The following is a 16,226-nucleotide window of genomic DNA, read 5'->3' as shown; positions in this document are numbered from 1 at the left end:
TGGCCTTTCGAGAGTCCCCATCGCCTTGCCCTTTACGTCCCCAAGCCCTTGCATCTCACCACGTGGAAGAAACTCGCCCTCGGAAATCGCAAGTCATCCACGGACCGCCTTTCTATGCGCCCTCGGAAAATCTGCTTAAGGTAAAGTGCCCTGGAAGAGCCCCATTTCAGTCACGCTTTGTCTCGTAATATTTTTTGAAGAGAAAGCCAGAAATCAAAGACCCTTTGTCTAATGTCCATGCGCCTCTTGCATCGGCAGTATTAAGTCTTTATTACTCCCTCAAATTCCTTTGGCACCCTCAGTGCAGCCTCGAATTCATTATTCTTTTGTCTATTTTCATTACTGGCGTATAATGTGCATATCATTCATTTCAGAGGGACCCTATTTCGTGGAAGCTTCTTGGACTGTGTCTGGAATCCCCCCGTTTCATTCAATCCCGTAGGAATCCCCTTCAGGATCAGAAATCTACTTGAGTTTCTCTTTCCCGTACTGATGTCATTTATGTAAATACACTCCTTAAATTTGCCCACGTGTTTCACGTAATATTTCCCTCAGTAACAAGAGCCCTATGCTCATATGAAATTCTCCTTTGTTTTCTTCTTTTTTTATGTTTTCCTGTACCCACGAAGTCAGAATCACAAGGCTAAATTACCTTAAATCGTTGCTACCTGTCTCATAGCATATATCTCAAACTAAAACCACAGGAAAAACGTAAAAATATATATATATATATATATATATTCCGCCATATATATATATATAATTGTATATTTGTTTATATAATAATGGACTGTGTTTAGAACTGAAGTCAGAAAGTTTTGTTGTTGCATCTTCACAATTCTTCATGGCTGTGCAATAAGACTGTTTTTTGAGATCATACCCATCTTCTGTAGGATTCAGACAAACTCCATAGTGGTTTTTCTTGTATTTCGTATAAAAGACTTTATACAAAAGGAATACAATTGGTCTACACAGGATGATCTCCCATGTCGATCTAATATCTAAGCTTTCACACTTTTACATAGCAAGACTAAGATTCACACACACAAACAAACATATGACCTCGTTCCAAGGACTTCCCACGCTACGTGACTTTTGCCTTCAGCTCTTATCAAAAGAGAACGCTGAGTCTATGCAAACGCATGCTAATGTATGATGACGCACTGTCTTAAAAACACTACACAGGTACTTATTGATGACGTTCGCGTCTGGTTTGATCAAACTGAGATTTCACAATAGCATTCCTTTCATGTCAATACAGATATACATATTGAATTATCCTTAGATTTACTAAGAAACTGTATTTTCTTAATTGTGTCATAAATGAAATATGACATTTGCTCGGCCATGTAAAAACACAATAGGAACGAAATCATCAAAACAGGCATTCACTAGCTAAGCATAATTTCTCAGAAAGCAAAAGAAAATATACGCTTTCAAAAATCATTATACTCAAAATGTGAATGAAGATACATAGTAAATACTGAAAACAACAAATACTGAAATATGTTTCACATTTGTGTAACACAAGTCTTACTAAAATGTAGCAAAGTGAGAAAAAAAGTAAGTTATATAACTCAAATATTGATTATACTGACAATGCTAATGATTAACATATAAATCATATAACATAATGTAAATCATAAATCAAATAAATATAGATAATGCAAAATGATAATGATAATAATGCAAGTAAAAACATTTATACAAGTAAAAACATTTGTGCACAGATTATATGAATACACTCGCAATGATGGAGATTGAAATCAATGCCTAAAAATGTATCCAAAAAGTAATAACCATATGGTAAGTTTATATAAACAAATAGTTATCCTGATAGATTAATCAGTATGGACAACTAAATTACTAAATGCAAATGTTGAATGAACAACATGCTACTACACGCAACAGGTAAAAATATATGTAGTATAGGTTATTAAAGAAATAAATGTAGAAATAAATGATATGTTAACACCAGAAATGTTCAGCTCTTCCTCACATATATTACCACCAACAAGAACCTTTTCAGTCTTTCTCTGTGTAGTCGAGCTTTAATGAAAAAATGGCCAGTAATTCCATTATTGAACTCGGAACACCCATAATGCTTAAATCCAACGTTGACCTTTGAGATATCAGCAGATTTCGCAATGGTCTCCTTCAGTCTCTTGTTTTTTTCCAAAACATTACGCTGACGATTACGCCTACGGATCCCAGCAACATTCCAACGGCAATTAATGCGTAAAGGAGAAGAAAGTCATGGTGATCGGAAGAATGGCTCACAGGAGATAGCAATTCCAATGATGCAATAGCGTTTTCGACGGGCCTACTATAGGGAATTGTTAGACCTTGCAGCCTAGTGTTTCCCCACGATGTGTTGATGAAGAAATTACGCCCACGGATGATCGTGACCATAGCTCGGATGAAAAGTGACGACGTTGTTGCAATGCAGCCATCATTAACGACGAACATGTGTCCTGTTGTCCTAGTACCATCTGGGCAAGTGACGATGTATGGTTCTGCAGAGAAGACGAATGACGTGCCGTTCACGAGCCTGTGACGAAACTGATTGTCATGATACCTTACTAAACCAGCCAAACAATGTTCACGTGTATGGGGAGAGGTTCTGTTCAGTACTAAGTCCAATTCTCATGAATCCGAGGACGTATCAGATACGTTCATGAACTCAAACAAATCGATCCTGCACACTACATTATTCATAACATCATAGCAATCATTTAACAGTGCTTGGTCTCTGACTACCGTAAAAGCTTCTTTATTGGCGGAAACCAATACTAGAGCTGACAGATTATTAATAATAGGTGTCGAGACGTTAGATACTTACGTGGGAAAAGGCGAAATCTTATACGCTTTCCACGCGTCTGATGGGTTAAAAGGAATGTCGATTACGATCTTATCAAGGTCAACTTTAACTGTGATCAAGCTGTAATAAAATTCAACCTTATGAAAAGCTACTACTGGAACATAGCGCATTTTATCATGAGCATTATTGATAATTTGAGTAAGATCTTTAATCGGTAACAAATGAGGAGACAACACGCCTTTAGCAGCAAGTGTTATAGCTTCCACGTAATCTTTTGATTTTTCGATAAAGCTTGAAACTCTCGAGTATACATGATTAATTTTAGCATGATAATACATCAAAGTTGCTAACAAAACTTGAGTGTCATGAACCTGATTGAAACGTCGTGACTGTTCATTTACTTTACTGATTACGCTGTTCAAAGCTTGAATTTGTTTGTTTAGTTCTCCTGCTAATACCTCTTGTTGATGTTCCAGATTTTCGATTTTAACCCCGTGATCGCGAAGTTTCAAACGATTTGAAATCCCTAACCCAAGACCAGCTATGGAACCAACCAAATTTAATGCCGCTAGAACAAGTGGGTTACGCCTTTCTGTAACGTCATGAGGTATTGACCACATTAGCAAATCACGAGCCAAGATTTCAGCTTCGCATGTTTTATTCCTTAATTCCCAGAAAAGCATATTAATTGTGTCACTGACTTGATTAGGCGACGTTGGATCACTGCTAGCTAAGTATGATTTATGCAAGTCTGCAAGGGATTGATAAAAAAGAGTCAATTCTGATTTCAAAGTTATTACTTCATTTTCGCTAGTAAAAATGGCGTTCATATTGACTTCTAAAACTATGTTACTGCCAGTTAGAAAGAAATTGTTCATTTCCTCTACGATAGAACCATGATGTAAAGTTATTTCAGAACTCTTCCCAGCTACGATAAACATTGATAGGAATAGTGCATGGTATAATTTGACAAGCTTCATGTTGGAGCCTGCAAAAAAAAATAACTTGTAAATAATGTAAAAAAACATTGCATCATTCAAATGATGTAAAAATTCACACAATAATTAACTTTTTCATAACAAACCATTGTCTTAAGCTCTCACATGAGAGATAGATACTGTTCGAACATCCGTTGGATCGGACTGATTCCGAATTTTAAGTCGGTTACCTATTAAAACTTCTATAACTGTGAAAGGACCTTCAAATTTAGGCAATAATTTCCAATTTAGCCCTTTTCTAACATAGACCTGTACATATACTATATCTCCTTCTTGGTAAGGCTTTGTGACCTTAGCTTTTTTATCATGTGCATTCTTCATTAACACTTGAGCCTGTAAGAGGTTTTGATAAAGTGTTTGAAATCTACTCCGGCTAACATCTATTATATCCTTCAATGGATCTGATAAATTAGTTGTCAGGGGTTGGATATGGAAAGGTGACCTAGCAGGTATCCCATAAACAGCTTCATGGGGAGACATACGGATTGAAGTATGATAATTGTTATTTAGGGTACTGGACACAGTGGGTATTGCAATATCCCAGTTTGGGTCCATACCGCCTATGTTTACACGCAGCATGTCTAGCACCTTTCTATTAACCCGTTCTACCAAACCATTAGATTCAGGATGGTAGATCATCGTATTGATTTTTTTATTTTGCAGAATTTCACACAATGAGTTAAGGAAGTGATTATTGAATTCTCCACCTGAGTCGGAGATTATTATATTTGGAATTCCATGTCTGCATATATAGCACTCATAAAACTTCCTAGCACACTCAATGGCTGTTTTACTTTTTAGTGGTATTAGTTCAGTATACCGTGTAAGGGCGTCTATTATAACCAAGAGGTTTTTATTCCCCAGTCTGTCTCGTAAAAACCTGTCAATAAATCAAGGTGTACCCTTTCAAAGGTTTGCTAGGCACGGGATAAGTTCCGAGACCTACAGGATTCTTAGTATGGCCCTTGTGACGGAAACATATATCACAGTTTTTAATATATGTCCTAATATCTTTTAGCATAGTAGACCAGTAAAATAATGACTTGGCCTTTTGAGAGGTTATTTCGGACCCAGGATGACCATGCAGAGGATGGTTGTGAAGCCATTTCAGAACGATTGGGATTAATGTGATAGGTACAACCACCTGGTCGTTAGTTAACTGTGTTGAACTCCTGGTTCTCTAGCCACGGATCGGCATAGAATGTTATCCTTAATCAAGAAATATTGATTAGTATATTTCACATATTCCTTATCATCTGGATTCCTATTTAATGCATCTATTATTACTCTTAATTTCTGATCTTTCATTTGTTCTTGTCGTACTGAATCTAGATTCCATTCTATATCTGTAATATTCTCTGTTGTTTGGGCTAAAATTGACCATTTTCGATAGCAATTTTCATAGCTTGCGAAGGAATTGGAATTTCTTCTAGATCAGCGAAAGGTAAATGATTGAGTTGGTACTGGGTTACGAGATAACGCATCTGCGATTACGTTTGCTTTACCGGGTAAGTATCCAATTTTAGCTCCAAAGTCCTGGATAATCATATGCCACCGAGTTCTTTTAGGACTATGATTGAAACCTTTAAAAAAGTCAGTAAGGGGCTTATGATCAGTTAGAACCTTGACACTATACCCATAGATTATATATTTAAAATGTACCAACGAGTTAGCTATCGCTAAACATTCTTTATCTATTACTGCATATTTCTTCTCTGACATTTTTAGTTTGCGAGAATAAAAAGCAATGGGAAAAAACTTGTTGTCATGCCACTGGAGTAACACACCTCCTACTCCTTGATCTGATGCGTCGGTTGCAATAATAAATTCTTTAGTAAAATCGGGAAACTTTAAAATAGGAGCAGAACTGATTTTTTCTTTCAAGGTATCAAAAGCAATTTGATGTTGGGATTCCCATTTAAAAGTTACGTCCTTCCTTATGAGATCAGTTAAAGGAGCTGCTATTACTGAATAATCTCGGATAAACCGACGATAATAACCCGAAACCCCGAGAAATTGCTGTATGGCTTTAACATTAGTAGGAACGGGAAATTTACTAATAGCAGAGATTTTATCATGGACTACTTTAAGACCTTGCCGAGATACCATGAAACCCAAATAGACTAATTCGTCTTTAAAAACTCACATTTAGAAATTTTTACCTTTAAATGATGTTCTCTTAACCTTTGAAGTACTATTTCTAGTTTACTTAAATGCTCCTCCAAAGTGTTGGAAAATATGACTAAATCATCCATATAAGCATGGAGAATATTCCTAGTAAATCTCCGAACACTATATTGATCATTCTAGTGAACGTAATAGGAGCACAACGTAGCCCAAATGGCATACGTAAATTCATAGTGACCTCTAGCTGTACTAAAAGCAGTGTACTGTGTACTATCCTTAGCTAAGGGTATCTGGTGAAAGCCTTTAAAGTAAGTCCAAGGAAGTAAAAATTTATTCTGTCCTAATAGGGATAAAATATCATCTGTACAAGGTACTGGGAAACGATCAGGGATAGTTTGGTCGTTAAGCTTGCGAAAGTCAACACAAATCCTCCAGGTTTTATCCTTTTTTGGTACTACTATCAAGGGAAAATTATAAGGGCTGTTAGATTTCTTAATAACCCCCTCTTTTAACATTTTATCTACCTCAACATTGATTTCATTCAGAAATTTGGCCGGTAGACGATATGAAGGTACATAAATGACCTGGTCCTTATCCTTTAAACGAATTTGATGTTCGATGACTTCCGTTTTGCCTAAAGCTCCAGTACTAGTAGAAAAAACATCACTATATTTGGATAAAAGTTCAAAAAATTTCTTGCTTATATCCCTATCTAAGATGTCTGCTTCGATTTTGCCTTTAATTACCTTTAAAAGAGATTCATCTGTTGCTGATTCAGTGGAGTTAATTTCAGCAACTGTAAGGATTCGATGTTTATATGCTTCGATATTGACAATATGTTGATTTTCATGTATTGTTAAAGCAGCATTTAAGTGATTAAAAAGTTAACCCGATGATCATTTACTAGTACTTTGACTGATGTTTGTTTAAAGTTAAGAATTTTTTCTTTAACCTTGACCGTGAGATACGATTTTCTTTTGTGTAACACAGCAAGCACCTGACTTATGTTGGGTTGCTAACAATATCATCGCTTATCTGGTTCTTCTAACTGTTATGGATTGAACAATTTCAATGTGTGTGAAGACCTACACTTTCCTTTATCACTCCGTGTTTTGTCCTGGAATGACTTGATGGATATTAAAACTACTGGGTACATATTAATATTGCAAATGATAAAGGTGCTGATGGATTATTAGATGTAACTCTAATTTAACCTGTTGCGGTGATGGTGAGACGTATGATTTTTGTTTTCTTGCTTTGTAAAACTGCATGCAAAGTGGGTCTAACTTCTTCTGAGCCTGAACTAGAAAAATCTAGGTTCGTTTGGGAGATCTGTACACTTGGACAAGTTAAACTTTTATCGATTCAAAAAGTGATGATAACCCAACTGTCCCCTATAGATATCTAATTCGGAAAATTCACTGACTATCTGATGTGTAATTTACTGTTCTGTTCATCAAAACACTTAACTATACAAAGGTTCAGGATTGAACATCGCTGTTATCACATGACCAGGTTTTTTGCATGTAACAAATTAATGGATAAAACAATTAACCTGTTGCAGAGAGATTTTTTGGAACTGAATCAGATGGATATTACTGATTGACCCAACTTGAGCCATCAATATCTGATTGTAATTTTTGTCAAAACACTTATACTTTCTGAGCCTATCTTTGGAACTGATCAGAGCTTGACCTAACTCCATCAATCTGTCCTATACTTTCGATTAGTCCTATCAAATCTGACTTTTAGTCATGTTGCGTCTTATGATGCAAAGCAAGAACTTCATCAATGCATCCTCATTCCCATAAATGGAACGCAGATTGGTTTTGAAATCATCCCAAGTGTTTGTTTCTTTAAAAGATATTCCCCGCAAGTACGCACCTGCATCTCCTTTAGCAAATCTATGAAACTCTTTGCCTCTTGCAATTGTAAAGACGGATCGGTAATGGATTTTGCCGTGAGGTGTACGTCTACAGACGAAATCCAAGATTCGACACCCTGTGTCAAAAATCCATTGACACGACCTGCGAATGGTACAATTGGCGATCTAGCATTAACTACCGTAACTACAGGATTCTGTGGGGAAGTGGTTGGGGTCGCTCCCACCTGGGGTTGGAGGAGACATTTTCCTATTAAGTTTCCTAGCCGCACGCCTACTCTCTAAGTGATCTTGAAACCTATATGAATAAACACGGCCGCTACGTAACCTCATAAATCTATACCAGGAACGCAAGTAAATAACAACCGAGATTCATATAACTGCTAAAAAATAACATCACTTATGAAAAATGCATCATAAAATACAATATCAATAAGTAATAAATGCACTTTCCTGAAAAAGAACAGAGTTAACAACGTGTCAAGCGTAAAAAATAAAGGAACACAAAAAATGATAAAAAAAAAATGAGGTATCGGGAACCGCTACGTCTGCAAGGCAAAGGTATTAATCTACGGCGCTGCTCACCTTATATCAGCAACCTGCCATTCGAGACCCGAACACTGTAAATGAATATACCAACTGTTATAAATAATGGCTGTACTTAGCTTTTTCTTGGATTCTGGTAAGTAGGTCGACGAAGTTCCTCTGCCGTCCAACTTCCGTCTGGCTAGATACACGTCATCGAAGGGATGTTATTGTGGATGTTGAACTTCTTATGTTGATGAATGTTGATTGCAGAAACCCTCAAGGAACATCGTGGAGTGTTGATGTGCAATGTTGCGGCGTTTGAGACGTGTTGCGTAGATTTGTGTAGATTTCTCTCTCTCTCTCCGTGCGGTGGGGAAGATGTGTTGTGAAGGTCAGATGTTTTCCTCGCTTTCTCGTTGTTGATTGTTTTCCTTCTTCTTTCAAGACGTTTTGATGCACCGAATCGTCCGTCCGACTGTGACCATGTCGTTTATGAAGATGACTACTGTCTATGGTTGTTTAGGCATCTCGCCGTATCGGAGTTTCCGTTCCACAAATGTAGACGCAATGTAGAGGCGCTGCCAGAAATCTCTTGTGTAGCTGCCAGAATTGTCATAGTGGCGCTGCCAGAGATGTTGAATGTCGCTTGACGCTTGTAGCTGTTGCTGTAGCTTCACCACTACCACCATCTATCATAGGATATTCCGCCAGAATATTCCTATTTGTTTGGTAATAAAGACTGTGTTTAGAACGCAGTCAGAAAGTTGTTGTTGCATCTTCACAATTCTTCATGGCTGTGCAATAAGACTGTTGTTTGAAGATCATACCAATCTTCTGTAGGATTTCAGACAAACTCCATAGTGGTTTTTCTTGTATTTCGTATAAAAGACTTTATACAGAAGGGATACAATTGGTCTGCACAGGATGATCTTCCATGTCGATCTAATATCTAAGCTTTCACACTTTTTACACAGCAAGACTAAGATTCACACACACGAACAAACACATGACCCCGTTCCAAGGACTTCCCACGCCTACGTGACTTTTGCCTTCAGCTCTGATCAAAAAGAGAACGCTGAGTCTATGCAGACGCATGCGAATGTATGCTGACGCATTGTCTTAAAAATACTACACAGGTATTTACTGATGACGTTCGCGTCTGAGTTGATCAAACTGAGATTTCACAATAGCATTCCTTTCATGTGCAATAGAGACATATATGAATCAGTCCTAGATTTACTAAGAAACTGTATTTTCTTAATTATGTCATAAATGAAACATGACATATATAGATATGTAAACAGTCCTTCACTGAAGGTGTAAAAGTCCATATCTCCTAGAGTAATAATCTCTTTACGATTTCTTTGAGCCCTATAAACATCATGATGAATTGGGAAAAGTCAAACAGAATAAAAAGAATCATTTTTGTAATGGAAAAATGACACAGACATCTGGAAATGGAATTGCCCAAAATGACAGCTTGGTCATTCTGCTCTTAATGTCAGGTCATGCAGGAAAGTCTGATGAAAAGTAGTATGTGCTGTTTTCAACTACCTGCTGCCTTGAAGAAGATTTTGATAAGTATTTTAAGCAATAGAAGTTGAATAATTTCCTTTCATATTTGGTATCTATTTCCGTAGAAATTATTAATAATTTTATACATATCTGTATCTCACAGGGAGGAAGAAACCCAGCCCACAAGAAAAGGTGGAAAGGACAGCAGCCAACGCCCCCCACCCCACCCCCGGAGAAAGAGATCAACTCTACAGGGTTGCTGACCACTGAACAGGATCAACACAAGGAGGCTCTTTTTAATGACATATAGGTTTGATATGAGCCTTTTGTTGACTGTGTCTATTTTGTTACGGGGAGAAGACTCTGAAGCCCCTAGTTCCTTACGAAGATTAAAAACTCAAAGGAGCTGAGTAATCCTGATAGCTTCCAGTGTTGCTCACCTTGTAGAAGGGAGGTTATTCTTTTGAGCCCATTCAGTCATAGTCATAGTATATATTTGGTTTTCTATTGCTTGTGAGTGTGTCATTGGTTCAGGTTCTCAAATGACCTTAAGGGTAGGAGGAGGAGTGTGGTGTTTAGTTGTACTTTATGTCCTCGACATTCGTCTTATTGCACTTGTTCTAAGTCTGTTCGGAGCCTGATTTGTTGTTTACTGTAAGGGTTCTTTGCTTTCTTTGTTTGTTTGTTTTTGGGTTATGTTTTCATGGTTTCTATCAAATACATCTGCATATGTGAACATTTGGACTCGCTTGTTGTTCAGGGATGACCTTGTTTTCTATAAGGACCTTGAAATGGGGCGAGAATGCGTCCTCCTCCCTGCATGGTTGCATCCCATGATGGATGGATAGGATTTGAAATATGTCCTTGAAATACAACTCTTGGTATCTGTTCGGTGCATTTGGAGCCTCATGTCCGTGGCAGGGTTCCCCTCTCAGCTATGGGCCCTCAAAGTTAGTGTTTTTTTTATTTTATTTTTAGATGCAATGGCATGTCCTCGCTTGATGGCCACTCTTGCTCCTCTTGGACGAGGGAGAAAGGATTGCTGTACACGTCTCTTTTATTGTTGATTTTCAGGGTCAGGTGACACCACTAATAAGCTGCTTCTGTTTAACTGCGCTCAGAGCTGAAGATATGCAACTGGATATATGTATTTTCAAGAGCTGGGATGCACGTCCCCAGTAGACAGACTGCTCTTTTTGTTTTCTCATCAGAAGCAGATGACGCCTGGGCATTTGGTAGACATGATGCGATGCAGAAGCTATTACATACTTTCAGTGGTATTGTTTGTCAATACCTGCTGTTGTTTACTTTCGATTTGTTCTTGTCTAGAACATTCACGCATGGGTGTTAAGTGTGTGTCAGTGCATGAAATTTATTGCTTTTTCCCCTTAAAAATGCCTCTTGTAGGAATATGCCCCCTACAGTTTTGGCTGTGAGGTTTCTTTTTGAAAGGCCTATTTAGAATTTGTACTTTCACAGTGTCGCCCTGAGCCTTTTTGTCAGTTTTCATAACCATTTTTCATTGCACTGTCAATTGCTTGCATCACTTTTACCAACATTTCTTCGTTGCTTCATGAGAGAACTAACAGTTCCCTGTATTATGTCCATATTCTGTTAAAAAATGCAGTAAAAATCTTGCAAATGGCAGTAGTTTATTCGAAGTGCGTGAGGATACTGAAGTACAGTATACTGGGTCCCTGTTCATGTCATTGTTGAAATGGTGAAGATGGAAAGAAGACAGGCAAAGCTGCACCCACTATGACCTTGATCATTTTCAGCTGAGCCTGTAAGTGACAATGTGGCATCACAAACCTTCAGGAAAAGGGTTCTGCCCCAGGCCTCCAGTGATTCACCTTTCTGAATAACAGCAATGGCTTTGCCTAGTAATTAGCATACAAGCTGTTTGTTTTAACTCTCATGTTGGTGTTTGTTTTTGATATTGTGATTTGAAGTCTGTGTGTGTTTGTGTGTGCGTGCTTGCATAGAATAGAAGAATATATAATTTAGGCCAAAGGCCAAGCACTGGAACCTATGAGGTCATACAGCGCTGAAACGGAAATTGACAGCAAAAAGGTTTGAAAGTTGTAACAGGAGGAAAACCTTGCAGTTGCACTACAAATCAATTGTTAGGAGAGGGTGGAAAGATGGAAGAAAGAGAATGTGAATGGAGGTATAGTAAGAGAAATGAAAGGGGTTGCAGCTAGGAGCCAAAGGGACGCTGCAGGGAATCTTAAGAAATGTCTACAGTGCACCGCATAAAGTACACTAAAGGCACTAAACCCGCACGTGTGTTAGAATGGTTGACCAGTTTTTCTAATGCTAACATAATAATGCTCAGTCGTAATTCATGGAACACACTTGTTTAGTCTTAGAACTATCATTCAACCCTACATCTTATCAATGACAGTTTTTAACACTTTCCTATCTCTATAATTACCATATCACTGAGCGTACCTGAGACCCAAGGTGTCTGGGAGCGCTCGATAGTCGAAAAATAATTATTTCGAAAATTCAGCAAAAATAGAAATTTTATGCCAACAACGTTCATTTTGCTGTCTTTTTTTCTAAATGTTTATATTTTATGGTGGAATAGTCAGAATAAGAGTCCCATCCTCTAAATACGAAAAATGAGTTATTTAACGAAAAAAAAATTCTTTACTTATTTTTATATTTTCGTTCGTAACCCAAAAACTATGAAAGTCAGGCGAGTGAATTATTTTTTATGAGAAAGCCAACAAAATTCTCTAAATATCGACATACAAAACAATGGAAAACGAATAAGTCCAGTTGGTAAAAAAAATTGATAGAAAAGAGGGTGAGAAATAGAGCGCTCTGCCCGGCGTATGGTGAGAATTATCGCTAGAAAATTTTTTTTTTTTGAAGAGCCATATCTCGGTTATTTTTCATAGAAATTACTTTGAAAATATACGAAAATGTAGAGGAAAGGTTAAAGAATAAAGGGAGAGTCAAGAAAAATGGCTTTGGTAACGGTAACAGTTTCATTTTGACGTTATAAGTTGATCGAAACGAAAAAAGTTACCGTTGTCAACATTATCGTTCGTAGCTCAAAAGCTATAACAGTTAGGCGAATGAATTATTTTTTATAAAAAAGCCAACACAATTCTCTAAATATTGACATATAAAACAATGAAAAACGAATAAGTCCAGTTGGTGAAAAAATTGGTAGAAAGGAGGGAAAGAAACAGAGCGCTCTGCCCAGCGTATGGTGAGAATTATCGCTACAAAAAAATCTTTTTTAAAGAGCCCTATCTCGGTCATTTTTCATAGAAATTACTTTGTAAATATATGAAATTGTAGAGGAAAAGTTGAAGAATAAAGGGAGAGTCAAGAAAAATGCTTTGGTAACGGCAACAGTATCATTTTGACGTTATAAGTTGATCAACGAAAAAAAAAAGTTACCGTTGTCAACATTATTGTTCGTAGCTCAAAAACTATAACAGTTAGGCGAATGAATTATTTTTTATGAGAAAGCCAACAAAATTCTCTAAATATCGACATAAAAAAGAATGAAAAACGAATAAGTCCAGTTGGTGAAAAAATTTATAGAAAATAGGGTAAGAAACAGAGCGCGCTGCCCGGCATACGGTGAGAATTATCGCTAGAAATGTTTTTTTGAAGAGCCCTAGCTCGGATATTTTTCATAGAAATTACTTTGTAAATATACAAAAAAGTAGAGGAAAGGTTGAGGAATAAAGTGAGAGTCAAGAAAAATGGCTTTGGTAACGGCAACAGTTTCATTTTGACGTTATAAGCTGATCGAAACGAAAAAAATGTTACCGTTGTCAACATTATCGTTCGTAGCTCAAAAGCTATAACAGTCAGGGGAATGAATTATTTTTTATGAGAAAGCCAACAAAATTCTCTAAATATCGATATATATAATAATGAAAAATGAGATTCAGAGCCCTGCCTAAAATCCAGACGTCTCTTATGTGATGCACTAACGCGTTTTCCGCTAGTTTTACCGTAAAAACTTTGCGAAAGCATGTTGGAAACTGTTCTCTATTGACGTCACTGTATGTAAACAACCACAAGTGTTTATTGCAGCTCGGACGCATGGTCCCTGACAGAGAAGTGTTGCCTGCCAGGCCTGCGTGGGTGGGATCAGCTGATGTCATTGTGAGAATTTTACTACGCCAGAGATTTGCGCATGCACAGTACAGGAACTAAAAAATTTATAGAAAAAGAGGGTACGAAACAGAGTGTTTCCAATAACGTAATCCTACATTTTATAAAAAAAAAAATGATACGATACGAAAGCGTGGGTAGGATCAGCTGATTTCATTGTGAGAAATTTACTATGCCAGGGATTTGCGCATGCGCAAATAGAACTGCTTGGCTGGCGTATTGATGCCTGAGTTACACGGTCCAAGGCAATATAGTCTTTGGTCCAAGGTATGCTTTTACCCTATGGAAACACCAACTGTCCGGAAATAAAAAAATTTACCCCTGTTTATACACGTACGAAAAATTTCAATAAATTTTACTTAAAATTACGTCAGTCAGGTAAGGCGAGGGGTAGGGTGATTTTGCAATATTACATCAATTGGATATGAAAGCACAATTTTTATATCTACATTGCCTTAAATTAACTTGGGCAGGGCAGCTCTCCTCTAAATGCTTTAGCACAACCAGAACTCATGCTGTGTGGGGTAGTGTAGGTCTGAAAATACTTGACTTTGGTGGTTGGTATACATTTCTCCCCTTCATTTCGTGAGGGTCGAGTTCCCAACCCCCTGTGAACACTGAAGCCTTTTTGTGCTAATGCACACAAAAGCTTATCAATCGTAATGTTAGGGAGTATTATCTAAGCCAAGGTATTCTCTAGACCTTGAGCTAGGGTGTAAGTGCAGTCATTACCTCTGTGTAAACACCAATAATGTTCATGAAGGACCAGAGGGCATTTGAAATTGACATATCTTTTAAAGGAACACCAAAACAATACTGGTTTGCCTGGTGCAGTTTTGGAATCTTCTGATCTTAATGTTTAAGCAGTGATCCGAGTCATTCCTGCTTTCTGCTGATTTCTCCCGAATTCAGGGGTATCAGGTTTACTTCCAATTCCCTCAGGACCTAATTATTTATCCCCCCTATAACCTTTTCTCTCTCTCTCTCTCTCTCTCTCTCTCTCTCTCTCTCTCTCTCTCTCTGCAGGGTGACTTGCCGTTGGAGCCCTCCTGGGTTTATAGTCTGTTGGCTTTGTCCAAAGAGGTTTTCAGCTGGAGATTTAAAGAAAGAGAAGCATAGCCTACTACGTAGGGGGTAACTTTCTCTCACTGAAAGGAAATAACACTTTGCTTATTTCCAGCTATTCAAAGACCTTGTATTTCCTGTTTTTGAAACATGCAGCTGTGTAGTCCATTAATATTACTAGACTACATAAAGCAGTAATTCCTCTTAACCAGGATTATGCTTGTATTGCAGTTTCACATTTAAGTCTGTAGTGGTGGATAATACATTCGTTGCTGTTAAATATAACAAATCTGAATATAAAACATTCCTGTATAAAAGACTCAGGCTTTCACATGTAGAAAACTGCAGTTTACATTTGTTGCTATGAAACATTGGCCTAAAAATTGGATTTTATAAAAACATCCATCCTGGTGCTCATTTATAAACAAAATCTATCCATTAGTGATTAGAATGAAATACTGTATGTGTGGATGAAATAAAAATGACTGGTTTCTGGAGTTTATTAACGACTGAATGCTATTTACAGATCCTTTCCGATTTCTTGCGTGACCCAACTCAAAGCAGCGACTTCTTCCTCCAGAGAATATTGTTAGGTAAGTTTTGTATTAGTGCATGATACCAGTTAATCTGAATAACATTGTAATATTAATGAAAACTGTCAATAATTTGTTCGTTACACCTCTGCACTTTTCCAGAACTTTCACTCAACCTTCTTTACAAGCTTATCAGCCTTTCTCTCTCAGACTCACTCACCCTATGCTGCAAAAAAATTAGCTTCCTTGCTGCTGAGCACATATTAGTGGATTCTTTGTCGAGGAGAGAAGGCGACGCCATACTTCAGGTGCCTTGGAAGAAATTTTCCTTGCTGAGCTCATCTAGTCATCACATGATAGTCTGGAACTTACCTTTCATCATCACCATCATCATCATCATCACCATTCACAACAGTATTCGTCTCTCCCAACCTATTTCCTGCTTGTTTATATGCAACATCTCTGCCTCTTCCTCTGTACATTTGTATTCGCTTACAGACAGGATCCTCCATTACTGCATCAAACACTGGCACTTATCCTCATCATTGCTTCTCAAACCCAGATTACTCTGCCATCCCTCCTTCCTCCTCACACCCACTACAATACTA

The 16,226-nt window shown here is 37.6% G+C and overlaps 1 long non-coding RNA gene across 1 annotated transcript in view; it reads left to right on the top strand.

Annotated features, from left to right (window-relative positions):
• Positions 1-16,226, top strand: part of LOC136838020 (uncharacterized) — a 65,380-nt gene that overhangs the window by 18,427 nt on the left and 30,727 nt on the right. The window contains exons 2-3 of the long non-coding RNA XR_010852836.1: positions 10,035-10,181; positions 15,612-15,678. This is a non-coding gene — a long non-coding RNA (uncharacterized lncRNA). The remainder of the gene's footprint in view (positions 1-10,034; positions 10,182-15,611; positions 15,679-16,226) is intronic.

Source organism: Macrobrachium rosenbergii, unplaced genomic scaffold (genome assembly GCF_040412425.1).
Source record: "Macrobrachium rosenbergii isolate ZJJX-2024 unplaced genomic scaffold, ASM4041242v1 13908, whole genome shotgun sequence".
Classification (NCBI taxonomy): domain Eukaryota; kingdom Metazoa; phylum Arthropoda; class Malacostraca; order Decapoda; family Palaemonidae; genus Macrobrachium; species Macrobrachium rosenbergii.
This window is presented reverse-complemented; position numbering and strand designations above follow the sequence as displayed.